Source organism: Podarcis erhardii (assembly GCF_964252035.2).
Source record: "Podarcis erhardii genome assembly, chromosome: 3".
NCBI lineage: Eukaryota > Metazoa > Chordata > Lepidosauria > Squamata > Lacertidae > Podarcis > Podarcis erhardii.
In genome coordinates this window covers 39,016,408-39,043,963 of record NC_138507.1, presented here as the reverse complement: position 1 = coordinate 39,043,963, position 27,556 = coordinate 39,016,408, and positions in this window count along the sequence as shown.

Sequence of the window (27,556 nt, the reverse complement as noted above, 5' to 3'; positions counted from 1 at the left end):
TTAAAGACATAGCTTAGGTTTGCTTCCCCCATTTTTTACACTAAGAAAAAGTTTCCCCACAACTTGTTACACCAGCAAGGGGATGCCATTGAGTTGGGCCCTTTCTATGGGCATTTCTAGGCCAAAAAAAAAAAAAAGAAAGAAAAATGGCTGTCCCATTGGCAGTTCATGAGGAAGCTATCTTTTATTACCCAATAATGCTCTAGAAATGACACTACATCATGATGTAGCATCATTCCTGTGGCATTTGGACCCAGGGAACTATGCTGCAATTGTGAGTAGCCACAAACTGTTTTTATAAATGTTAAGAAACAAACAACACCCATTGCTAAACCACCTACCTTAAATTAAAGTAAGCCAACACCCAAAAAAACATTGCTGAAAAATTTTCCTCCCCTTTGTAAACAACCAAGTCCCTGCCCCACTACTTTTATGGAAGGTGAAAAGTGGTAGGAGAAGTTTTTGGGCACAACATTAATTATATTTAAGTTAACTATATCTGATAACATTCTGTCAAAGAAAAAACAAAATTGCTTTCCACATATGGACAGAAACTGCCTGGAGAGAGAGTGGGAGACAGTTTAGGTTCTCTCTGACATAACGTTAGCAAATATAGTTCAGTTATATAAAAGAGAAATAAAAGCTATCTTCTTCCACACACAACATAACTGTCTAGAAATAGTAAGGAATACAGTTTTGTTCTTTCTTTGAAAGAACTGAATCAGATCTAATTCCTTCTAAGAGCAAACGGAGTCATTAATTTAATCCTACTCTGGGTAGCATTTACTTGAATACAATACTTAGTGCCCAATGTGCCAACTAGACTGGATCCAAAATGGAGCCACTGAGGCACAATAGGGAGGTATTAGCATATCAGCACGCTCCAAGATTATGCAGAAGTACCAACCAGACACACACAGACACTTAAAAACACTCAAAAAGACATCCCCCCCCCAGCAGTCTGATGACAACTTAGCATGTTTAGGGGTCAAGAGGAACTGGGTCAGAAAACTCTGAGTGTCAACTGGGAAAGAAAGCTGGAAAACTGGGGTTGGTGGTGAATTGGCTTTCTTGGGCCCTTAACAGCTTATGGTATCCCAAATGAAGGAATTGCTAGGTAGCTCGAACCCTGAACAGGTTATTTGCTACTAAGAGGTGAAAGTATACTGCAGCATGTTATTGCAGGTCTTGTGTGCACTTGTGCAACACATTGAAGGTAAGTGAGCTGTCGTGAGTTTGGGGGCGTTTTTCATCACCCTTGAAGAACAGTTATAATGTTCAAAATGCATTGAGCAATTAATGATCATCCTTGAGGTCTCCTCAGGAGTATCAGTGCACCAGCATGAGCACACTGGCAGAAGTCCCTGATTGGCTATGCCAACGCACTCGCAGCTGCAACCTTGCAGTAAATGGCAACAAGGGTGATGGCACAGCACTGTCCCTTTGTGCCAGCTACTACTGGGTTTCCTCCCAGCATTTGGTGCCTTCCTTTCTCTCCACTATTACTCTGAATCACTGTCTGAAAATCTGGGAGCTTTTTTAAAAGGTTCGTTGGAACACTCAAACAACAGGCAGTGTTTACTACTGGAAGTGAGGCTCCACATGGCCTTTCCTGTTTGGCTAGGTGTTTGCCATTGCCTGTTAGCCCTTTCCAAACCACCACCTCCCAACAACCAAAAACATTACCTTGGGGAAAGAGCGGGAACAACAGGCAATAGAGAGCATGGTAGAAGCAGGGTGTGAGTCCCAATTTAAGTCATACCATGTTCAAAGGGGCCTTTACCTGGCTTGAATTAGGCTCATCTTGTTCACAGAAGGGAATTCACAACTCAAGCCCCCAGTTCTCAAACATACTTACACTTTTGCATTTTCTATGGACAGGGAGATTTTCTATCTATCTACACACACACACACACACACACACACACACACACACACGATTGCAGGTGGAAGTCAAAGTTCTGTACCACATGCTATTTCTTACTATTTCAGTATGACCTGAACCATAGTTCAGTGGTGTGCTCCTGTCCCTTACATGTGCGCTGGATGGAAAAGTGCAAATAATCATAGACATTTTAGTTATTCTGTTTATTCCTAAATCTTAATTGTACTGGGGAAAATTCCCACACTCCTCCATGCCCTAGTAACTTTTTAGTTAAGTGACGTATTAACTTTCATCAGCTTCCACAGTTGTGCCTCATAAAGTGGATTCAGATGCCTGAACGTTATGAAAACTGTCTCCTGGCCACTTTTTCAGTAACATTAAAGGATGTGGATGCAATCAGTTGCTTTTGAAGCTTAAAAATAACTGGCTGTAAATGGGAGCTGGGGAAAGAATTAGACTGAAATGTTGGGACAAACAAATTTTCTCTGGAAGAAAGATGATAAAACAATGGATGAATCAGATGAGCAAAGCAACTGGCAGAAATTTACTGGGAGCATCTTAAAAATTGTCAAACACAGAAGGAATGATCAAAGGGGAAATGTGGTCCACATACTGAAAAGCAGACATACAGAAGTGAACGGAATCTCCCATACCACATAATTCCTCTGCATTATGTTGATTGGTCTTCTGCTCCTACCTGCAGGACTGCTACCAGAAAGTAGTACTAGGAGACAGTTGCTTGGCTTCGTAGTTTTTGAGCTGTGCATTCTGCACCCTATGCTTTTTAACTTCTATATAAAGCTGCTGGTGGCTGTCATCCGAAGATATGGAGCATGGTGTAATCAGTATGCTGGTAACATGCTGATCAATCTCTCAATTCCATCAGAATCAGAAGAGGATGTGAAGGTGTTGGATGGGTGTCTGGAAGCAGTGATACACTAGATGGGGACCAATCAGCTGAGGCTGGATCCTTATAAGATGGAAATGTTATGGGTAGGTAGTTCCCATGTCTGGGGATTAGGTGCATGACCTGTTCTGGGAGGGGTTGCACTCCCCCTGAAAGTACAGGCTCATAATCTGGGGGTACTCCTGGATTCCAACTTGTCACAGGAGTATTAACTTGCTTCTGTTTGTGTAATGCCCTTTCTAGCCAGGTGCATCCATCACTATTAAATTCAGGATTGATTTATAAACATTCTGGATAATCTAGGCATTTGATAGCTGAGACATTCTGTTCCTGACAACCCTGAAATCACTTGCTGAGATAAATTTTTAGAACGTTTTTATGATGCCTTTTACTATTGATATGTTTGCTGCCCTGGGCTCCTTTTGAAAGAAGGGGAGGATCAAAATTGAATAAATATCTGAAGGCATCTTATAAATATATGAAGACATCTGAAGGCAGCCCTGTTTAGGGAAGCTTTTAATGTTTGATGGACTACTGTATTTTAATATTTTGTTAGAAGTCGCCTAGAGTGGCTGGGGAGGCCTGGCTAGATGGGTGGGATATAAATAAATTATTATTATTATTATTATTATTATTATTATTATTATTATTATTATTATTAAGAATTATGTAAAATTTATCCTCAGAGTTACCTTTTCTGCTTTTGAAAATCTAGTTATTATTAAAATGTTTCTTTTTCCCTTTTTTACAATGAATGAACGGAACTTCACTATTGTGCCATGACTTTCAGTAAATAGGATTTCCCTATTTACTGAAAACTTAAGGGTATTCGCCTCGGAACACTTTGCAAAAACAGTCATGCTTGCTGGAAGAACAGGCCAGATTAATTTCAGTTGGCCTCATGTATCATTTTGACTGGTGATTCATTCTAGCTTGAGAACATGTGCTGCGTTGTGCCACTGAGGCAGCTCGTCACTGAAGTTGCTCAATTCTAAGAGTACAGAAAGTGGTCGGGACAAGATGACACGATGCTTGTCTTTCTCAGCATATGTCAGAACATCAGGGGGGAAAGGTCTAATTTGTGCCTTTGAACCACAAAATGGGTTTTATTCCACTTCATATTATCGCAGCAGCTCCTGCCTGTTTTCTATGACTAAAAGGCAGCAGTGGGTACCCTGCAAGCAATTTTCCTTTAATTTATTTTCCACTGACAAAAGTCAACACTTCAAATGTCAAACTCTTGGAGAGAGTAAATAAACTTGCAATGAAAAACAGTCTCGATGGCATCGCGCATACACAAATTTAAATGTCATGGTACCGCGCTGTAAACAGAAAGAATGCTTTTAATGAAAACTTGGACAGACATGGACATATGAGTGAAGGGGGAAAAAAAGGAAATTACTGTGTCAGATTCAGAAGCTGCTTCTAGCCAATACATCCCCCACTCTCAAAGTGTGCTGAGCTGGAAGCAGAAAGTTTGCAATAGGAAATGGAAGTTAATTCCTTTCAAGTTCAGAAGGTGTCATAATATTTGAAAAGTGAACTGGGAAGAATGGGAATCTGTGATAGACGTTCGAAATGCACATGGCCACATTTCAAATTAGCAACATTAAATTTTTGGATAGTTTGCTGAGTTTGACCTCTGGACAGAATGCACTTATTCAGTAAGAAATAAAAGTAGCACACTTGTATGCTCTGATTGTGCCCCAAGCGACAAGTGATGCATTGTGTGGGAGCAATGAACACACACAGTCCATCATGGGTTGAAAATGGCCACAGTGTCATCTGGTTACAGCCAGAGTTGGCCATGGCATGTGGTAAGGGTCTCACCATCAGTAGCCCACCTACTGACTGATGCCTCTCCCCATGCTGGGCTACCATTAGTGGCTCTCAAGTCCACCACGCTGCAGACTGCTTCTGTGGGCCCCACAAGCAACCTGGGTGTGTGGCAGCCTTGAAATGGTTCGGTTCCTACCCTTTTCCTAGGTGTGGATTCATGTTTAATGCATGGGTTTAAATTCATTGGGTACACTTGGTTGCCTTGTGTGAAAGAGAAAACCAATCATTATTTTGTTTGCCTGTATCTTGGCACTCTGTCCCCACAATGTTGTCTAAGTTAAAGAAGATTAAGAATTCATCTCAACTTGTACAAGTCCTAAGTTCCTGAATGCTTTGCTCTCCTTTCTAAAACTTTTAACTTTTTCATTTCCATGTGATCTTATCCTCATTCACGTGTTTAGTACCTGCAGTACATAAGTGACAGACAGGTGGTACCTGTGATGCACAGTGCTCAAAATGTATGTTCAGGTGTGGGTCTATCATCTATCTATATCTATCTATCTATCTATCATCTATCTATCTATCTATCTATCTATCTATCTATCTATCTATCATCTATCTATCTATATCTATCATCTATTTATTTATTTATCTATCTATCTACTGATTTCTCTCCTAAGTGTATGTTTTTGCAACATACACTTCATCTTTTTTAAAATGGCAGCAGAATTTTTCAATGGCCTATGGCTACAAGCAGGAGAAAACAATTATTGGATTGGAGTTTCAGAATGGAGTCCAATCCTGCTTTGCAGAGCTAGGACATTGGTTAGAAAATCTACACCATATCAAGAGGCAATGCACTGAAATTTGGAAGTTCATGAAAGTTGACCCAATTATGAGCATACATTGCCTCAAGACCACTATGCTGTTCCCTTTCTCTCTCTCTGATCCTTCTTCAGACTCATTTTCATAAAACCAGTGGAAATAATTTTTAATTAAGTCCATCTGGATTTGGCTCATAAAACATTACAAATCATAAAGACTTCAGCGCAAGAGGCCTGGCAGTCTATTAGCTCAGACCCTCCCATTTTTGTCCTTTGCTGATTTGGATTTATGTGAAAGAAGAGGCCAAAACAACCTGTTGCGGAAATTCACCAGAAGGTTTGAATCTAGGTAAATGCACATCTGTCCCTTCATTTGCATAAGAACAATCACTCTAGCCTAGTCAACCTATGACACAAGATAAATGACTTCTGATGATCTTTTTGGATGGAAAAATCAATTCCACAAACTCAGCAGGAGGCTATTTTGCGAACATCATGATTGAGAAATAACTCTATTTTACTTTTCTTGTCCAAAGGCACTAAGAAAACAACAACCCTAGTTTCTTTTTTTAAAAAAAAGCCTTGCTTTGCTTACAAAATATACTCAGTAGGAGGATGCATAACCTGTTTCGCTAACATAATACAATTTCCAGACAAATAGGCAGCAGAAACAAATAACATGATAATATACACTACTGTGCAGTAATTGAGGCAGGGCGCAGCTATGGAAATGCTCAGCAGCTTAACTATATACAATGGAATAACTGGAAAAGGAACATATTTTTACTCAGCTTTCTGTGGGATGTTTAAAAAAGGAAATTAAACATCCATCTCTCTGGTATGCTTTGTTGTTGTTGTTTAGTCATTTAGTCGTGTCTGACTCTTCGTGACCCCATGGATCAGAGCACGCCAGGCACTCCTGTGTCCCACTGCCTCCCGCAGTTTGGTCAAACTCATGTTAGTAGCTTTGAGAACACTGTCCAACCATCTTGTCCTCTGTTATCTCCTCCTTGTGCCCTCAATCTTTCCCAACATCAGGGTCTTTTCCAGGGAGTCTTCTCTTCTCATGAGGTGACCAAAGTATTGGATGTCTCTGCTTTTTAAGATGCTGTCTAGGTTTGTCATTGCTTTTCTCCCAAGAAGCAGGCATCTTTTAATTTTGTGATTGCTGTTACTATCTGCAGTGATTATGGAGCCCAAGAAAGTAAAATCTCTTACTGCCTCCATTTCTTTCCCTTCTATTTGCCAGGAAGGATCTTAGTTTTTTTTATGTTGAGCTTCAGACCGTATTTTGTTGGTATGCTTTAGATAAGGTGAATTCTGTCAATAATGACTCAACAATCTTAGAGATATTTTCCAGCACTATGATTTTCTCCTTGGACCAGGTTATCCTTTCACAGACCAACTGGATGTTCCATTTGACTGAATTATATAACAGCAGAAGCAATACACCATTAACCCCATTATCACATCCTGATTCCAGATATGAAAGCAAACCATTGTTTGGTTTTCAAAGAACATCCTGGAGAGTTTGTTTTTTTTAAAAAAAAATGCACCCAAGGTCAATATCTTTAAAACCAGGACAATTATGGGGTGCAAAGATTTGCAGAGTGGAGCTGAATGTCTTCTTAGGCCCATTTAAACAGATGGATGGGTTTTTAGAAGCACAATCCACCAGGCAGGTGTTCTATGCATGCTCTGGGTGGGAGTTATGCAAGAGGCAGGACTTTGCACTGGATCGTGCTCATACTTCCTAAGCAATTCATCTCATAATGCTTGGGAAAGATACAAGCAATCCTTTAATACTGGATTCTCTAGGGCAGCGATGGGGAACCCCACCCGAAAAGCTGCATTCCCTTCCAAGGGCCACATGTCAGTAGTGGGTGCAGCCAGAGGCCAAGGTGGGTGTAGCAATGGATGTGACTCTTACCTTTGCACAGCAGGTTCTACTACAGTAACTCAGAGGTTTCTACATGCACACCTCTCAATCCAGACAAGCAAGAGGCATTATCTCAATTCAGGTAAACATTCCAGGCAAGCAACAGCACTTGAGGAGGAAGCAGAGCAGGTGAGGGGTGTGTAGTGCAGGTCAGGCATGACCTGGAATGGTCCTGAGGGCTGCATTTGACCTCCAGGACTGAGGTTCCATATCCCTACTCTATGAGAGGCTACTAGCTGAGGACAGAGGTCAACAAAAGTGGTATTATACTAGGTTAAACAGCAAGGAAGACAGAGGTACCCTTGGATCCATTGGGGGGAGACTGACGAAAATGACAACTGCATATAGGTAAACGGAGGTTAGTTGCCCCCCTTTAAAATGTGTATATCAAACATAGACTCTTATATTTGATGTTTAAGACAAGAGTATCTAGTTTATTAATATGATATAGATATAGATATAGATATGCAGGGAGGGGTTAGGAAACTAGGCCACATTCTCTTTTCTCCTCAACTTGCTTGGTGTCATTCTCAGAAATATTATTTAATAATAATAATAATAATAATAATAATAATAATACCCCACCCATCTGACGGGGTTGCCCCAGCCACCATGTCATGGCGATGATCCAATTCAATAGTTCCCTTTCCCCCATTCCTGTATTAAGTTCTGTACATGACTATTACATTTTTGCCTTCCTTTCTGGGATATTTAAATCACACATGTACTTGAGTATTGGAAAGCTGTCTAATTGGTAAACAACTTCAAGGTTAGATCACTGCATGCTCAACTATTTTCTGGAACAATGTTTTCTTTCCATTGTAAGTCTGTAACACAAGCCAGGGATTAATGACAGAGTAATGATGTCAGCCACTTGGCTTGAAAGTGCAAGTTCTATGGATTCAAGCCACAGAGGGAAGTAGGATGATACATATCTTCACAGTCTTAATCCAGTTTTTCATGCCACTAATGCTAATTGTGCATGTCTTTAAAAGACATCTCACTGCTTGTGTTCATCAATGTCCTGCACAATGTCTTTAAGGAGGTAGAAACTCTGTGCTATATAGTATATTTTGGCAGGCTTTTTTTCCATTGGCATGGTTCATGAAAGGGATTTCTCTGGCCTCATTTACCAGCAGTACTGTAATTCTTTTTTTTAGATTTATAACCTGCCCTGTTCTAAAGGCTAAAGGCTCAGAGTGGGTCATGTACATTTTCAAGTCATCAGGATACTAGCTCTGAAGAACACATGTTGTAGAGAAAAGACTAGTGTGCATCTCACACTGAAACCAATGTGCTGGTATTTTGATTAATCCTCATGCATGGCGCTGTGCATACCTTGGTATACAATTATAATATCAGTAGCACAAATGGTTCTTCCAAATACCAGGAGGGGGACTTAGGGTGCAATTCAACATTGCACTATTACTATCATTCCACTGCAGAACGATCTCCCCTCTTCCTCCCCATGAGTGTTATCCCAAAACTCTGACTCAATTTTTGGGTGGTCAAAGGAGAAAGGGGGGGACCCTATTATGCTAGTGGGACTCGTTGCACTGGCTTCTGCTAGCAGAACTATTTAGTTGAATCTGGCCCTTAAGATACATAGGTCATCTGTAGTAAAATGAGCACTGCAACATTAAACCAACATTAAGCATTAAATTACATCCATCAGTTTTTTGAAACTTTAAATCAATATAAACAGTACTCCCAAAATCATGAACAAAGAGAAAAATATTTTTGGTCCAATAAACTGTAAAGTTGTTAAGTGTTTCTCCAAGCTATAGGCATTTTTCCCTTCTAATGGTCTGCTTTAGCGTGATAAAGATCAATCGGTAAAAACCTCTAGATGATGTCATTTGCCACAGGTCATCTTTTCCACAAGAGCATAACAAGAGATATTCTCTGTGGTGGAGCCTCTCTTTCTTAGGGAACTTGTCCAACTGTGGGACTTAATTAGCATTGTCAAGAAACATTACAAGACATTTCCTTTGCAGTTGGCTTTTAAAGGCAAGTAATTGTAAGTCTCATATTGTATTTTGGTATTTCAAAAGGCATTGTAGTTAGGATTTTTAAAATCAAATTTTAATCTTAGTGTTGTAGCCAAACCTCTAACCCTTGGGATACAGCAGGAAATACATCCACTTGCATAAGTAAATAATAAATAATTTCCACCAGTCATGTGGAAATTACCAGTAATATCAGTAAGGCCGATGTAAACGTTTGGTGATTCATGCCTAAAATAATTTTGATCACTGCCCTTTTCCTATCTGCCCTCCACATTGACAAACCTAACTGTATGTGTCTGTTATATATTAGGGCAATTCTAAATTATTAATTTATCTCGGGGGGGGGGTCCCCAGTGCCAATATATGTCTTTATTTTCCTCAATGTACAAATAAGTAGTTGAGCATGGTTGAGTCATGAGAACAGACCCAGTTCAGACATCACATCACTTCATTGTTAAGGAACCTTAACTATGGTTCACCGTGAGTTCTGTACAGTGGTACCTCGGGTTAATAACTTAATTTGTTCTGGAGGTCCGTTCTTAACCTGAAACTGTTCTTAACATGAGGTACCACTTTAGATAATGGGGCCTCCCGCTGCCGTCGCGCGATTTCTATTCTCATCCTGAAGCAAAGTTCTTAACCTGAGGTATTATTTCTGGGTTGGTGGAGCCTGTACCTGAAGCGTCTGTAACCCGAGGTACCACTGTATTGACAAACCATGATTTGCAAAGGACCAGCAAACCAGTGTAGGGAGCAATGGTTTTAAGTGGATTTACAAACAATATTTTTTGCTAACTGTGGCTTGGCATCAAACGTCTGAACTGTTAGAGATGTTGCTCTGTCTCTAGAGCTGCTGCTGAGTAAATAAAAACCAAAAGCAGACAAGCAGCCCTGAACTATGGTTTACCATAGGCTGTGTGTGTCTCTAGGCTTGAATGCACACAAGCCTGTTCTTTGGTTATGTTTCTTAGCTACAGTTTTTGATCTCTGGCCGTCTAGGATTGTTCTTGATCAGTGTTCATTACTTATAATGGATAGCAGTACATTTATTTTGGCCCTGTGTTGACAAGCCATTAATATTCTGAAAAGTTCTCTAATGGCTTTGCATACTTTCAATACCTACTTAGGGAGCGAACAATATATGATACCAGAAGGAAGATAAGAAAATGAAGGTGGAAATGAGTGTAGTTCATTCTTGCCTTAAAGTTAAAGTGAATTTGGTAAAAACCCTGCAAAGGTTGGAAAACACTTTACACCGTGGAGGTTTCGTTTGGTAAGAGGCCGATCACATTGAATATATTACTAAAATGGTGCAAGTAAAGAGAGTGCTTCCCCCTCCCCCGCAACGGTAGATATATAGGGTAACTATTAATTAACTGACTATTAATTAAGTGTTCCCATTGTTTATGACCTGCAGAAGAGAAAAACAAAGTTGCATTTATTTTTGAGAAGCTTAGGATTCCACTCCAGCATTTTGGAGGAAGAGAATATGGCATTGAGATTATATGGTGAGTATCACTCTTGTTGCTTTTCTATAGGCCCCAATATGTGAATAACCATAGCATTATTGTCCCTCCATCCAAAGAAAATTACTTCAAGGGATGGCACAATATTATGCGGTTCCATTTCCAATTACCAGCATGGGGGTGCAAAGGAAGTCCATTACAGTATTCTTCCTATGATGTGCTTAGGAATATGAATTCTGAATAGGATTCTGCATGGCGTATTTCTTTATTTACACTATTTATATGCCACCCATAACTAAAGTTCTCTGGACAACTGACAGTAAAAGTTAAAAACTGTTGCGTACGAAACTAAAACTATGAAATCTAATACCACATCGAGCCAGCAACAGAAGATAACATCAATAAATCAAACCCACGGCAGCACCAAAGATTCACAGGTCTTAAAATTCCAGAAATATCCAAAGGGCCACTAAGTCACAACAAATATTTAAAACCAAAAGACTGAAAATCCTGGGAAACTAAAAATTCTGGTGCCAAATATGTTCTAGGGGTCCCTCTACCCTCCGGAGCAGATTTGGGGAAGGGCATGCATGAAGGAGGATGGGGGAAGAAAGTTCTGTTGCAGATGGGAGGGGAGACATTAGTAGATTTAATTTGATTGTACATGTGATTACAAGATTATTATTTTTTGTGCTGCTTCACCAATGTTTGCGTGTGCATTAAAAGACCACAAAACAAATATGTATGTACAATTATATCAAGGTATTTCATGAATGGTGGCTTACCTATACTGTGGAGCACATAAGTGCATCTGTAAAACACACACACAAATACACTTATGTAATCGCATGTAAAGATTTTAAAGTTTTTTGCAGTGTGTTATCACCTTAAGATGACTGTTTTGCAGTGTTTTATCCATGCACCCACGCACTTGGGTAATAAGGGATGCAAAGCAGCTGAAGAAATTGAAGGCTGGAACAAAGTATGCATCCTTCCTTGTAATTCTTGTTTTCGTAGGCTATGAAGAATGGTAATGTTCCTATCAAATATGTCTCCATTTTGAAAAGTCTATGAAATTTCTTCCAAGAATAAACACAAGGATTTGACAGAACACCATCCTATCAAAACAACAGTTAAATGACTTAACAGTGAGTTTATGGTATGCAATCAATTGCCCAGTATTTATCTCTCCCTTGCATGTTTATTTAAATGAACGCTCTAGTGGCAAGATATAACACATTTGTTCATTCATATGCAGTACTGAAATCAGATGGGGAATGTAAAGGAGACTTGTTGAGTTGAATAGGGCAGGTCAGCAGTATCTCTTTGGGAAAATGAGTAAACCTCACTTGATTTTTATTGGCTGCTTTCCTCATTCTTCACCCTCCCCTCCACAGCTTCTTATAGTTCAACCATGTATGACATTCTGCTGAGTGGAAAATGAACCAAGCCAGATCAACTGCCTTTATAACAGGCAAGAGACTTGGGGGTATATTTTACTTGTGGAAAGGTTAACATGCTGTTCGCCACCCACTGGACAATTGCCTTGTTGAGATTGAATTACGGAGCAACTCAATAAAATGCAACAAGACAGAAAACTAGTCACTCGGGATCTTAATCCACATGTATGTATCTCATTAAACTCAGTGAAGCTTCTCAGGGAGAAGGGCCTAACATTGGCAGGGTTTGTTCATTGTTATAAGTCCACTTTCTTAAGGCTTGGACAGCTTGTCAGGACATTTCTGTCCACCTTGGGCAGATTTAAATATTTTAGAATAGCAACATTTACACTATTCCCTTTTGTCCCTGGGGACAAAACCATGTGGCAGTCTCCTGGTAGTGTTTCGCATGGCTATTCTAAGTCATTTTCACCTACTGCAATCTCTTCTGGGAAGCTGCTGGTGTCTCTGTGGAAGGCTCACAGCACAAGTCCTGAGTGTTAATCATGCTGGTTCTCACACGGATGGAGTAGAACTTCAGTTTGGTTAACATTTAAATGAGAAACTTCCTAATTAACACTTCTCAAAGCGGTACATGAACCAAAACACAGCTATACTTCAAAACTGACCCTTCTCCCTACAGCCCTGGAACCAAAAAAAGTGCACAAAATACCCTCTGAAATGCTGATCAGAGTCATAGTCCTTTTATGCTGGAATCCCAGTACAGTGGTATCTCGGGTTACATACGCTTCAGGTTACAGACGCTTCAGGTTACAGACTCCACTAACCCAGAAATAGTACCTCGGGTTAAGAACCTTGCTTCAGGATGAGAACAGATGCTCCGGCGGCAGCGGGAGGCCCCATTAGCTAAAGTGGTGCTTCAGGTTAAGAACAGTTTCAGGTTAAGAACAGACCTCCGGAACGAATTAAGTACTTAACCCGAGGTACCACTGTACTATGTTTCTAGAAAAAGAAGTGCCGAAGCTCCCCATGAACTTCTCCCTTGTTCTCTTAGAATAGCAATGGTGCCCACCTGAAAGGTGCCAGAGCTGAGCTCTGGCTGAAATAAAAGCCCTGTGGAACTCTATATTCTTACCTTCCTTCTGCACAGATGTGCATAATAATGTGCCATAACTGGATTAGATCCAAACTTGGCATTCCACAAATGGAACTGCTCCTTACATCTACAAAATGTTATTGATCCAATCAGGAGGTTCCACGGGCAGCAAGTGGGGTGGGGGACTTCGGCAGATTCTCCTAGTGAAATCCCCTGAATGCTTTTGGAGAGTCCCCCATCCCTCTGGAGCAGAATTTTGTGGGGTGCAAGGAGATGCAGTGGGGAAGGGAATTTGGAACAAGTCACTTCCATGCTTCCATCGGCAGGAACAAAGTCTAGATCCAAGCTGTTGCTTTATCAGCATGTCACACTGCCATAGCATCAGTGCTGCACTGACAACACATGGCCACATAATTCTGCTGGCACCACTTCATGCTTGATTATGTTGCATTAACGAAGCAGATCCTGGTCATTGCCATGCGCCAAGAGCAAGCTTCAGAACTCCATTGTTCAAAGCAAACCCCATTAATGACACTTTAACAAACGAGTTTGATGACATATTTAGCCACAGCTCGTAAACTTTTGGTGTTCCAGAATAGCATGCAAACAATAATTGTCTGAAAAAGCACATGCCGGCAAGAAAATGACACACTGGGGACTTGTATGGTAGCTATTTCTGGATGGATTTACAATGGAGGTCTGCTTTGTGCGGCTAAAGCATCTTTTTTTTTAAATAGTCATCTGCTCAATAAGTTTCAACTTATTCCTTAGACCAATAAAAATTAAGGCTGCAGTTTCAAAGGCATCTGGGGAAATTGGATGTGTAATTCCCATGACTACTAATTTGATATGACTATTGCTACCCAGACAAAATTATTTTAGCTTAAACTGTTGCTTACTGTGCCATTTCCTTATCAAAGCATTTGACCTCCTAAAAATCTTTAGCATCTTGACTGCCCCATGTCTACACTGAAGTCTGAATCCTTATTTGCAAGTTTTTTCCAGCATGCCAAATCTGAGTGAGCAGCGGGTTAGGTCTTGATAACTAAAATATATTTGTAAAGGCATTCAGTAGAAAATGACAGGCCCAGCTTCAGTGAAATATCCCCTTGCCTAAAGTAGAGGTGTCTTTTTAAAAAACATATAAAATGAAATGATAATTCCATGAGCAACCAGGGCATTTGCACTCTTCCTTAGTCCTTGTGACTCCCGAATTTTATTGTCATGTTTTGAGCTATGCTCAAAGGTGCATTACAGGCAAACCGTTAGCATGTCACAATAGCTTTACAATGCAGTCCTATACATGTCTATTTGGAACAGGTGTTATCTCAAGTAAGGTCTTTGGTCCATCTAAGGTATTGTTATCAACATTGGGTGGCAGCAATTCTCCATGATTTCAAATAGATTTCTGAGTTACCTTTCAGAACAAGATTTCACACCAAGCTCAGAGTTATCATTAAGCCCTATCCAGAGATGCCAGAAACTGAACCCAGCAGATTTCACATGCAAAGTCCTAGTGCTCTAATATTGAGCTACAGTCCTTTATTGAGTCCAGCGAGGCTTACTTATTCACAGAGAAACCAAAATGCTTGTTTACAAAGCTATTGTACTATCAACCTTACTGTACACTTGTGAAACATGGACCACTTATAAACACTATCCCCAACTCCTCAAAAGATTCCATCAACGGTATCTCCGGAAAAAAATACACTATATATGAACTTATGTCAGTGCACTAGAAGAAGCAAAGATCACCAATGTTGAAGCAATGATTCTTCAACATCAACTTCGTTGAACAGGTCATGTTGTTCGGATGCATGATTATCATCTTTCAAAGCAACTACTCTATTCTGAACTTAAAAATGGAAAGTGTGATGCTGGTGGTCAACAAAAGAGGTTTAAAGACTCTCTCAATGCAAATCTAAAAAAAATTGTAGTATAAACACTGACAATTGGGAAACACTGGCCTGCGAGTGTTCCAGTTAGAGAAGAGCCTTTACCAAAGGTGTCATGGACTTTGAAGACCCTCAAACTCAGGATGAAAGAGAGAAACGAGCTAAGAGGAAGGCACGTTTGATCAATTCCCACCCAGAAACCTATGTCCCCACTGTGGAAGGTTGTGAATTGGCCTCCACAGTCACCTATGGACACACTGTTAAGACCGTGTTCATGAAAGACAATCTTACTCGGCTACGAAGACAATTTCTGCTAAGGTGAGTGGCTATAGGATGGCAGCCTTAAATTTATTAATACCGGAGACACCCTAGTTTGTACAAGAAGGGTCTCTGATTTCTGGCAATTCCTCTTTCTCCTGCTGTGCTTCCCATGCCATATCCCACAGCATTCTGGAAGGTCCCACAATAATCAGGAATGACTTCTGAAGCAATGCAAAAAGCTGCAGTACAAAGGAGAAAGCAGGGTAGCCCTGTTACATATGTGGAACTCTATTCACAGTTCTATGGATGTTTCCTGGTACTGCAAAGGCTGAAAAAAACTGCAGCCATTTGGGGTACCTGAAAAATGGAGGAAGGCAACTTCCTTTCCTCTGTCCCATCCCTTTCACCCACCTTGATTTACAAAGATTCCCACTAGGAGGGAAGGGCAAATCTGTCATTTTTTGTTGCTCTCTGTTTCTCATTTTTCCAAGTTTAAATTCAGTTCTCCATGTGCCCATATTAGTCTATGGTTATTGTTATTATTTTTTTAAAAGGTGCTCATGAAAATTCATCAGCATTTGCATGTGAATGTTGCCTAGCATATGCATTTTTGTATGCAATTATGCCCAAATATATACAATTTTGCGAAATGATGTTCCTCAGTGTAATGCATTACTTATGTTATTTTCTCATATGAATGCATTTTTGTGCACACTTTACTCTTGCATATGCATTTTGGTATCTATTACTTAGCTGAAGAACTACATTTCCAAAATGAGAGAACTGCAAATTTCAAGAGATGTCTGCATTCCCGTTCATTGTTCTGCATTTAAAACAGAAGCTACACCCGTTCAAAATATTATGGCTGTGCTTTTGCAAATGTTAACAGGATATAATTAGCATTTGTTATAGGTAAAATAAAATTGGACACATCAGCAGGCAAGTTGAACAATTGATTGCTTCTTACTGAATAATGAAAAAGCTCATGCTGACTTCTTTTATAGAATTTCAATTTATTTATTTATACTTTCATTACTGTTGCTTTGAACACTTAAATCTGATACAGTTTTATGTGACTCCAAAGCTCGCACCTCCAGCATTTTGGACATTAATGAACCCAATAAAAGGCATTATATGCCCTGTATTTTTTAACACCATTACAAGTGCTCTTATTTGACTAAGTATTTGTTGTTATTTTGTGGAGAAATCCAATTGAACAAACAATGCCTTTGAAGAAACAATGTTGTAATAAAAGATCAAAGTTCATAAAATAAATCCTGCTAGCGATGGATAATATCTGATTATCTCTTCAGCAACACAGCAGCATCTCAAACCTACACAGAGTTTCAACCTTATGTCCTGGGAAAAATCAGTGCAGGCAGGAAGTGAAATTGTTATGCACCAGATTCCAGTCGCCCTGATTCAAGGATTATGCTTAAATGTCAAGCCACAAAATGAATGCAAAGAATGCAAACATACTTTTGTCCTTTGTGCATTCACAAAATCTACAAAAGGCTCTCCATTAACCTGCTTTTAACTATGGCCAAGTTTTCACTGAAGTAGCAAACTCCCCTCACTGTACAACTTCAATTTGCTAGGCTACACAAGGGATGGACAGGTCAGTCTATAGCCAATCTAAATCAATTTTGCATGTACTCGTTCATACGTATCCTATGCCATTTCTGCTTTATTTGGTTAAGATGGTCTGAACATTTTAATGTAAACAATGGTTGCTGACTTGGTTCAGCAACTTTGCTCTCAGCCTCACCTCTTGTCTCCAGCTCAGCTGCTTTTTCCGTGGGATCTCGCAACAGTTCTGAACATGACACTGTAGTGTTAACTGTAGTTTTTAAACTATGAGCTCCTTCAGGAAGTCACAGGGCTAATGATGAGCTACATAAATGTTAGCCATAACTAAGTGACTTGAACCTTTGACAGTCTACACTGCATAGAGGTACATGTATTGCCTTGGTGATTAACAATAACAATTGAAGGCTACATTCAAGCTTCCTTAAAAAAATCTAATAAAAGACTGCAAGGAAGCTGGGATCAAAGTATGAAAGCCATGCTTCAGTGCAATTGTTTAAATAAACATATGGGGGAAAGATGTGATACAGTAAAATATATATATATATAATAAATATACCCAGTTGGTTAAGAGGGGGGTGGAGGGGAAGAGAGAGAGCTTTGCAGGATGCTAGGCCATTTTAAGAGAGCAAAATCAAAAGGCGTTAAAGGTGTCATTTCCAAAGTATGAACAGGACACTTCCAGAGTTTTGCTACCTTGGGGGGTGGGATTCAACCCCCTACTAGCAAAATCAAGCTGCATGATTATGGTTGGTTTAGGAGCTATGGGCAACAATCATGCTGTCCCCAATCATGCTGTTCCTTTTTGCAAGAAGGAAAGTGATGAGTAAATGCACTGAGGAGTATGGAATGCCACCTGTTTTGATGCACCATGCTCTCAAACATATACTCGATAAACAGGCAATCTGGAAATGCCCTATTTCAGCTTTCCACACACCCTGAGGAGGATTTATGGCAGTGTGAGCATAGGTGTCAACTTTCATATTTGAAAATAAGGGATCAGCAGCCTCACCTGTCCCAGGGACAGTTTACGGGATATCTAACAATTTGGGATAGCAGCGGGAAGGGGATTTCCTGCAAAAAAAGGGAAGGTTGACAGCTATGAGTGTGAGTGGTGCAGCAGCACTGGGTGCACAGCCTGGGGGGGGGGGCTTCTCAAAGCCTGGCTTTACGAAAGAGGTGTGAGGACACTGACAAGGTCCTAGAGTTCTCCTGCCTCCTTTCCAAAGCCAAGCAAGCACTTATCAGGCTTTGGGAAGGAGGAGGAGGAAGGGCTCTAGGATCTTGCCAGAGCCTTGCACTTTCTTCGCAAAGCCCACAGCCATGCTGCAAGGGCTGGGGGGAAGGCATCAAATGATGACCTCGCACAAGGTGGCATCAGTTCTATGATTCTGTGTCTACCCTTGACACTCCACGTCTGCCTAACCCAATAATCAAATCATGAACACCAGTATTATATTGGAGTGGGTCCAGCAGGAATGACAACATTGTTAGTGTGGCCAGTGGTGCAATTCTGCTCCCTCCTCGATGCATAGAGTGAGTGTTTGGAGAAGATGGTATAAAATGTACTATAGTGTCACAGAAATTTGTAAGGGGGTAAATGTTGAAGTGATTTTGCACTTCTGCCTACAGACCAAATGGCTTGGACACCTGGTCTGCTGAATGCTGGCTGCATTAGCACCAAACCTCATTTTACATTTCAGGCTAGAAAAGACCTTCTAAAGGAAATGATGCTTCATTCATAATATAGCAGAGCATTATCAACTGGACAAATGTGTATCCTGAACCTGACAACTGTGAACCAGCAGCCTCACTAATAAATGTAAATCAATCAAGTGATCTGCAGGCTTTTGCGTGGACAGGCGGAGTCCCCAGATCCCGAGTGGTTCCCCCCGTCATGTGGAATAAGGACTCTAGACAACGTGCTATGGGATTAAATTGGCCACAACTTTATTAAATTTCAAATGTGGGTAGACCTTGGCTCAGGCATTGGGCGTTCTCCCTCCCCAGTCCCCAGCCGGGGACCTAGGGAGCATCAGGGTTATCCAGTGTGGGGGGGGATGGGCCGGCTCTGGAGAACATATGTTCAAGCAGAGATAGCCGCCCCCGTTACGCCGCCGCAGGGGAGAGCAATGACGACCTTTCGGCGTATGGCCAAAGCCTCCCTTCAAAAACCCCTTTAACGGGGAACCCTGGTATCGCCGCCGCAAAGAGGAAGATGGACTAAAGGATTCCGCCCAAGGCCTGATACCGCCAAAGTTGTGACGTTTTGCTACGGGAAAGGCGAAACCTGCCAATGCAGGGAAATTCCTTTCCGGCCCTTTAACAGCGACCTTATCGTAGCAGCGCCCGCATACCTGTGGAGACAGGTTAACCTGCAAAACCTATGAAGAAAAGTTAACCTGCAAAAGAAGACATTAACTGAGGGTGGGTAGGGTGGGAGAAGCTCTGGACCCAAGTGAGGATTAACAATTAAGATCCACCCTCTATTGTGTGGGCAGGTAATCCCTCCCCTTACCTGGCCTGGTTTCCCTGGCAACACTTCCCCCAGGTGGGATTGGACAACTCGCTGGGGTAGGCGGGGACCTCCAGGTATCCCACCTGAGGGAAAGCAAAGCCTATGCTGATGGGGCCACTCCAGATCCAGGGCTGCACGCGTCCACGCAAAAGGCGCCCCCCGTTTTAAGTGGGGAGCGGTCATTGTGAACAGGGATGCAGGGACAGAGGGGATACTCCATTCAGTTCACATTCAGTTCTGAAACAATATGCAAACCAAAACACGGCCATCTTTCAAAATTCACACTTCTCCAAAATTGCAGTGCCATTCCCCACCCAAGTAATGTGCACAAAAATGTGTATACTGTGGTTATGTGTGCACTGGTGAAAATAACAAAAATGCATTGCAGTAGGGGAAATTGCTCTGCAAAAACATGTTTGCTAGAATAAATTCACACTAAAATGCTGATGAATATTTATTAGGTTTTTTCTTTAAAAAATGCAAACTGATGTGGAAATGCAGAGAACCAAATTTAAGGTTGTATAAATGAGAAGCTGAGAGAAGCCACAATTGATGGGTTCTCTCAACCCTATTTGTGAACGAGCCTTTATGAGATAAAACAAAAGGGAGACTGAATGGATGTTAGTATCTAATAATTGTAAAAATTTGATTGAACACACTTTTGGTGCTTATATGCCCAGCCCTCACAATTTTCTAGTTAGAAACTTCCCTGAGTGAGGATGAGCTGCAATCGAAAGGCAATTTTTCACAGATATGCACGCAGTATGTTTTCGTGTAACTTGATTACCCACCCACATCTGACAACTAGTGGCTGACTATGTGAGTCCCAGCCTCAGGCTGCAATGCACTGCTTGAATTCCAAAAGTACTTGAAGTATTATTTTTCAGATGTTTTTACTACTCCTCTCTTGCTGGATACTTTGAGGAACACACCGATAAAATGTTTCCCACATGGCGGCGATAATCTGGTGGAGTAGAGTGGAATGGAGTGTATGTGTAAAGGGTGCGATTTAGAAGGACACATGCATAAAACATGTCTATCAAGAAGGTCCAACTATGATGGAAACTATCTGATGAAATGACAGATGTATAACCCTGTTACAAAGAGATAAATAGACCAGCGAGGAGACAGAAGTGATTCTTTGGTTGTAATTGTTTTCTCTTCTGCAAGGTTACTAGCCAACAAATGGAATTACTTTGGAAGGAAGTATGTGATGAAAGCTCCTCATAAGGGAACAAACAGAATTGCCTTCTCTTCACAGCCTAGCTGAATATACACAATGGACTCCTCCCTTTGACATTTTAATTAGATTACTGGTCACTACTTGCCCTACTAAGAATGCAAGGCAGGTATAAATCTACACTCATTTGGTAAAGGTATGGCAGTCTGAGGAAAAAGGGAATTTCCCCTCTAGAAGGAAGATGCAAGTTTATTTTATTGAGTTGCAAAAGAAGCCAGTCTGCAAAGTTAAAACAACCCACTTGACAAACAATCCACCCCTCCCTCTTTTTAAATCTAATTCACAAGGGTTAAATAAAGGGTATGAAGGGTAATCTGGAATTGCACTTCACTGTGTTTCAAGACAGCCAATATTATAAGAAAAGCTTTTGTCTCTTTGTTCATTTCCTGATGAATTTCACATAAACACAGATTTCTGTTCTTGGAATTCACTTGCAGTCATATGGTTTTGCAGTCATATGGTTTTGCCATTCTTAATTGCAAAGGTAAAAGACCAGAAGTTGTTGGGAGTACAGAAGTTGTTGGATTCCAACTCCAATCAGCCCCAGCCAGCAGAAAAATTGATCGGGGTGATGGGAGTTGCAATCCCCTCGTTCATTGTTCAGGGGGCTTTGACTTTCAAAGGAAAGCTTATTTCCCACTGATTTCAAAAAGAGATAAGATATGCCAACTCCAGGGCTAGTAAGGTTGTTCCCAGTTCTCATGGGAATGGTGGTGCCTAGAGAACAGGAAAGTTTGGGATCCTATGGATCCACAGAATCTCCCAGCACACCCCCATGGATGCCTCCACCATCAGAAGAGAACTATCTGCATACCTTTCTACAACCTCAAAGAGGTATAAGGTCAGATCTCTTTCTCCTAGGCTGGACTTCTCACTGACCCTGGAGAGCAGGACTTCCAAAACAACCTTAGGGTCTCTGGGAACCCCTCTCAGGGAGCATAAGATTGCAGCTAGAAAGGCAGATGAAGCAAATAAAGGTTTTTATTAGAGCAAATGGAAATTATGAGAAGCAAAAGAGAAAAAGACCAAACTTTAATAGAATTGCATTAAAAAGTTTATCTCTACCTGCCTTGAGGCAACATAAATGACTCATGTGAAATAAATAAAAAATAACCCATGTTTTCATAATTTGTTAAAAGTTAAAATCATTTTAAATGGTTAAATGCATCCACTGTAGTTCGTTAGCTAGGAATAAACTTTCATTGTGGCAATTTTTATTCTGTTCCCTTCTTTCTGTTAAGCCATATTAGAATTGTTGTCAACACAGTCCAGAGATTTTATGAGATACGAGGAGAGAGCAAATTTATTACATCTGGATAAGAACTCTTCAAAGGCAATTATTGAAGAATTTACTTGAAGAATCAGTTTTAATACTGCATGATACAGCCTCATAATCTTTTATTTCATTGGTTCTCAACCCAGCACAACCCTTCTTCCCGATTTTGACATCTTTGTCTAAAGTGCATGGATGGGATATTATCCAAAAGATGCTTTGATATATCTTTCATTCCATTTCACTAATCTAACTTCTCCCCCATTTCATTTAAACTCACAGAGGGAATAAGGAATGTGGATGTGTAACAGTAGCCAATGAATGAGTGGGGCCCAAAAAAGAACAGAAAAATAAGCATAAAGTGACAAAAAATGAAGCGGCTCCTATTTGGGCTTAAAAGTAGGTCATGGACCAGGAAACATTGAGAACTAGTGGTCTAGAGGCAGGTAGAGATGGAATCCAACTCAACCAGAAAGGTCCAATAAGGTTAGAGTTTTGGATGTCTAAACTGTGACAGGAGGATCACCATAGGGGTCATGTAAGGAACATGGGAGGAAGATCAGTTTGGTACTGAGGCAATCAGAGAGTCTCAAGGTTACAATGTGAATTAGAGGTCAGGGTTGAAGACAGCTTGCCCAGGTCATGAAGTTAGCAGTGATGAACAGGATCTTTGTGGAAAGCATACGACTGAGATGTAGGACTTGGGCCTGTACCATAACCAGAAAGGAAATTAAGGAAGAGAGAATGGAGGAGAATAAAGAGGGCGCAGCAAAAGAAACTGTGCTGCAGTTTACAGGTGTGCTGTGATGTATCAATGTATTAATTATCGGAATGATAGGAGAAGGAAACACTTTATACCACACCACTGGGAATAGATCATTAATCTAATGTTTAAAATGTCAGTCTACCCTGTTTCAGAGGACTGAAAACCTGTGAATTTTGTGCAAACGCTAAGAAAATACTCTTTCAAAAGTTTTTGATGGGGAAAAATTCTCCGTTTATCAGACGCTAAAAGATCAATATTATCTGGTAGCCTTTTGATTTATGAGGTGCCTCAGAAAGTCACCCTTTTTTGTCTCCCATCTAATAAGCGGTTGAAGTCATTCAGAGATTTGGGATGGGATGGCATCATCCCGATGATGATACCTAGCTCTTATCTCTCATTTCTATCTTCTAATCCCAGGGAGCCTAGGAAATTTATACAACAAATGTCAATGTAAATAAATTGAATCTTAATCCGGACAAGATATCTGTTGGGGCACTAATGATCTGTCTGTAGGCCCTGAAATATCGGAAGGCATTCTTACTCCATCACTAAAACCAACACAAAAAGTACAAAATTAATTTATATTAATAAATGCTTGGATATTTTTTTTAAAAAAAAAAAAACACCAAATCAGGACAGAGTCTTTTGAAATGAAGAATTAAATGAAGTGTAGCTCTCACTCATTCACGGTAGCTGTGTACACACCATACATTAAAAGCACAAACCCCCAATTTCTGGGAACTCTAGTCTATCCCCACAGAGCTCCAATTCCCAGTACCCTTAACAAGCTACATTTTCCAGGATTATTGGAAGGGGGTCCTTTAAATGTATTCTTCATATGCAGCCTGAGTGGGTCTGACTGGTTTGGAACTGATCCGATGGATCCATAAATCATTGCCCTTACACATTAAGGCAAAGCTTTCCAAACTCTGTGTCATGACACGTTAGTGTGTTGGCTGCAGTGTGTAGGCATGTTGCGTGAACATTCTCCACGTTCCTCCCGGGACTGGAAAGGGGTTAGTTTAACCTCTGGTTTGTCAGTAAAACTGAATTACTGTGTCACGAAATGACGCATGTCTAAAAAGTATGTCACCAACATGAAAAGTTTGGAAAGCTCTGCATGAAGGCAAAAGCCTTGCCTTTATCTTTTGTCATGTCATCATATTAACCAAATGTGGTTGGCTACTTAGTGATGTATTGTTGCATTCACTATATGATGCCTATTGGCTAGTACCTGTCATGTGACTAATTGTGAAGGTAGGAGACAAACACTGCCACCTGCCAGTGGCTACAGCCAGGAAGCCAATAGATACAGTAACTGGAAGGTGGGGAATAATGCAGCAGCAACTGAAACACCAGGCAATATTTTTTAAAAGTAAATATTCTTGCAACCAAAGGACTTTCTGGATATATTTTTGCATGTGCGGAGAGAGAGAGAGAGAGAGAGAGAGAGAGAGAGAGAGAGAGAAATGGCTATTTTTGGCCAAAAGATCCACATGGGACAGAATTCAGTACAGTCTGAGTATTAAATATGCTTTTGGATAGAGACCAATCTGGGAATTCTCTGAATGGAACCATAAGAAACTATATGATAGATATAAGAACTGAGAATTCATCCTAAAATAGATTTTTAAAAAACCAAACAGTTTAATGACTTTTGCACATTTAAATTCTTTAGTTAAAGCATTAGAGCAGACATTTTTCCTAGGTCACTACCTATCGTATGTTTGCTGCAGCAGTACTTTTACTGTTCATATGTATTTTCAGAGTTCATAATATAACCTGTACATTTATTTTAAGAGGTTGAAATCTGCCATGTGCCAGTTGTGAACCGTGTTGACATTTTCATAGCTGGCAGCTTTGAACTTTTGGTAACATGATTTCCCTTCACAGAGAAAGAGAAATCCTGCCAGGACTATATTACCCAGAAGGCAATATATACCATTCTTTGACACGATACTCACAGCCACATTTTCCCAGGGGTATAGTGCTACATGTGCAGCCAAGTGTTCCTGTTGATGTCCAGTTATAGCTGGATCATCTACAAACTGCCATCAATTTGGTTTTTTCATTTCAGGTTCTGAATCTCCAAACCCATTTACTGAGGTGGTTTGTTTTCTCATTTTTGTTCCCATCTCCCTACACCTTCTGGGTAACAGCAGGCAGGAAACATTTTCGCTGCGCTTTCATTTTCTCATAAATAATATTCCAATGCAGGTGATTCAAATACAAATCCCACCAGTGCTATTATACTCAGAATTGTTATGTTCCCCATACATTGGAGCCTTTAGATGTGCTTGTAAGGGCACACAATTCAGCACAATTTCAATGAGAAACCATTAAGCAGGTGCCTTGCTCTCCCATTGAAATCAATACATAGTGTTTAGCTGGAATGTGCCCACAGATTCCACATACCTTGTCTGCATCCCTCAATCCACACTACTTCTACTTCTGACACAATTCAGCAGCAGCAAAGGAAGGGGAAAAGATAGGGCCTATGGCAGAACAGAACATGTGCTGCTCAGTCCTATTGGTATTGCCACTGAGAAGACTGTGACCATGCCAACCAGGACAAACATGCCCTTTCCCCAGGGAAAAGGAACAATCACTCAAAGAGTCTGTTTATGCTCAGGCAGCTGCTTTGTGTTAGTTTTTTTCAATGCGTCATGTACCATCTGTACAGCGAATATCTAATGGGCCATGCATAACTAACCTCTGAGATGGGTTTCATGGGTGACAGTGAAACACCACCAACCATTTCTGCTTCCAGATGGCTACCCCTTCTCTGCCTTCTGATGGTGAACTTATACATTTCCTCCACTCACTTCTTTTGAGTAAGATTCTAAAAAAGGGGGAGAACATTTTCTACTTCTTTCAAGTTACACTTGATTTGTCTGGTACATCAAAACATCTGAGTTGTTAACGGTGATCAGAGATGTCTCGATGTCAGGGCAGGGGAAACCTTATGAGCAGGAATAGCAAGTGAGAATTGGCTGAGCAGGTACTGCCCCTCACAAGCTCTGCTTACCCCCACAGTGTCCAGGTAAGTCACAGTTACATTAGGATCAGGAGTGAGGCACTGGTCCACTGTGCCGGTCACTCCTGCTCACTAGTATATCTATCTTTTGGTTCCTGGTTTTGTTTGTAATATATTGGGGGAGGCCAACTTCTGCATTTTTGGAAGCCAGATTCACTACAGTGGTACCTCGGGTTAAGTACTTAATTTGTTCCGGAGGTCTGTACTTAACCTGAAACTGTTCTTAACCTGAAGCACCACTTTAGCTAATGGGGCCTCCTGCTGCTGCCGCACCACTGGAGCACAATTTCTGTTCTCATCCTGAAGGAAAGTTCTTAACCTGAAGCAGTATTTCTGGGTTAGCAGAGGCTGTAACCTGAAGTGTATGCAACCTGAAGCGTATGTAACCTGAGGTACCACTGTACACAGTATTTCTGGGGAGATTTCTGCTCAGTTCTTAGAGAGCTGCCACCGCCACTTGGAGGAAGTACTGCACTTAGATAAATCAGTGGTCTTGCTTTGTCCATAGCTCAGCAGCAGAGCATCTTGTGATTATGCAGAAGGACCCTGGTCCTATCCCCAACATCTAAGGTACAGCTGGGAGTGAACCCTGTCTGAAATCCTGGACAGCTGCTGCCAGTCAGTGCAGACAATAGATGGACTAATGGTCTGACTCAGTATTATGCAGTTTCCTATGTCCCTCTGTATGAAAATGCTTCAGATACTTGTTCAGAAAGGAAAGGTTGTTTTTTTTTGGGGGGGGGGGAAGAATGACAATCCCAGTAAACGTTGCAGACAGGATGCAGATTCAAAGAAGAAAAGCACCACAAAATAAGCACAGTAGAATAGTCAGTCAGTTAAGCTTTTTTTGTTTGGCTACAACAATTGTGGTTATATGTGCTTTGCCCAGCTATGTGACTTGGGAAGCCACAGAGATCAGGAAATGCTGTCCCTAAAGACCAAGGAAGTAGTTCAGAGATTGACTCAGCTGACGCAATGCACTTGGGAAACTTCAAAGCTTGGCTTATATGAGGTCTCAGCTTTTCCATTGTGTGCTCTTGCAACAGGCCCAGGCATCAAAATACTATTATTTATTGATTAGCAATATAAATGTGCTGATTTGCTTTACTTGCCTCTGAGTCTTCTTCCCTTCTAGTCTGAATCCTGGGGAGAAAACCTCTTCTGCAACATCCTCTTTACCTGCAATAGAAACATAAAGAGTAAAAAGATAATGAATCATTTTAAAAATATTTCAAAATTGTAATACTCAAAACCCCATATAATTGGAATTGAACTTTGATTGATGAAAATGGAAAGATATACAGGCTCAGATTATATCTAAACTTATTCCAAGCCTTCAGACAATATGGAACAGGTTTTATTATTTGGCCCAGATGGTTCTCCCATAGTGGCAATTGATAGCTTTATCCTCCATTAATTTGTCAGCTCTTCAGTGATTAGAAATATATTAATCCCAAGTATCTATCTTGGCCACTGACCAAATGAAATTTCAAAGGGTCAGCCATTTTTACCTTTCTTCTGTTTGCAGACTGTTGCCTAAAATTGCTCCATGTTCTTGTTTTATAACCTTACACTGTCCATAAGACATCCGTTAATTCACTGCATGTTCTCAAGTGATGTTCCTACTGTAAATACTACATCTTCAGGGGTTAACCAATATTGTATATATGTGGG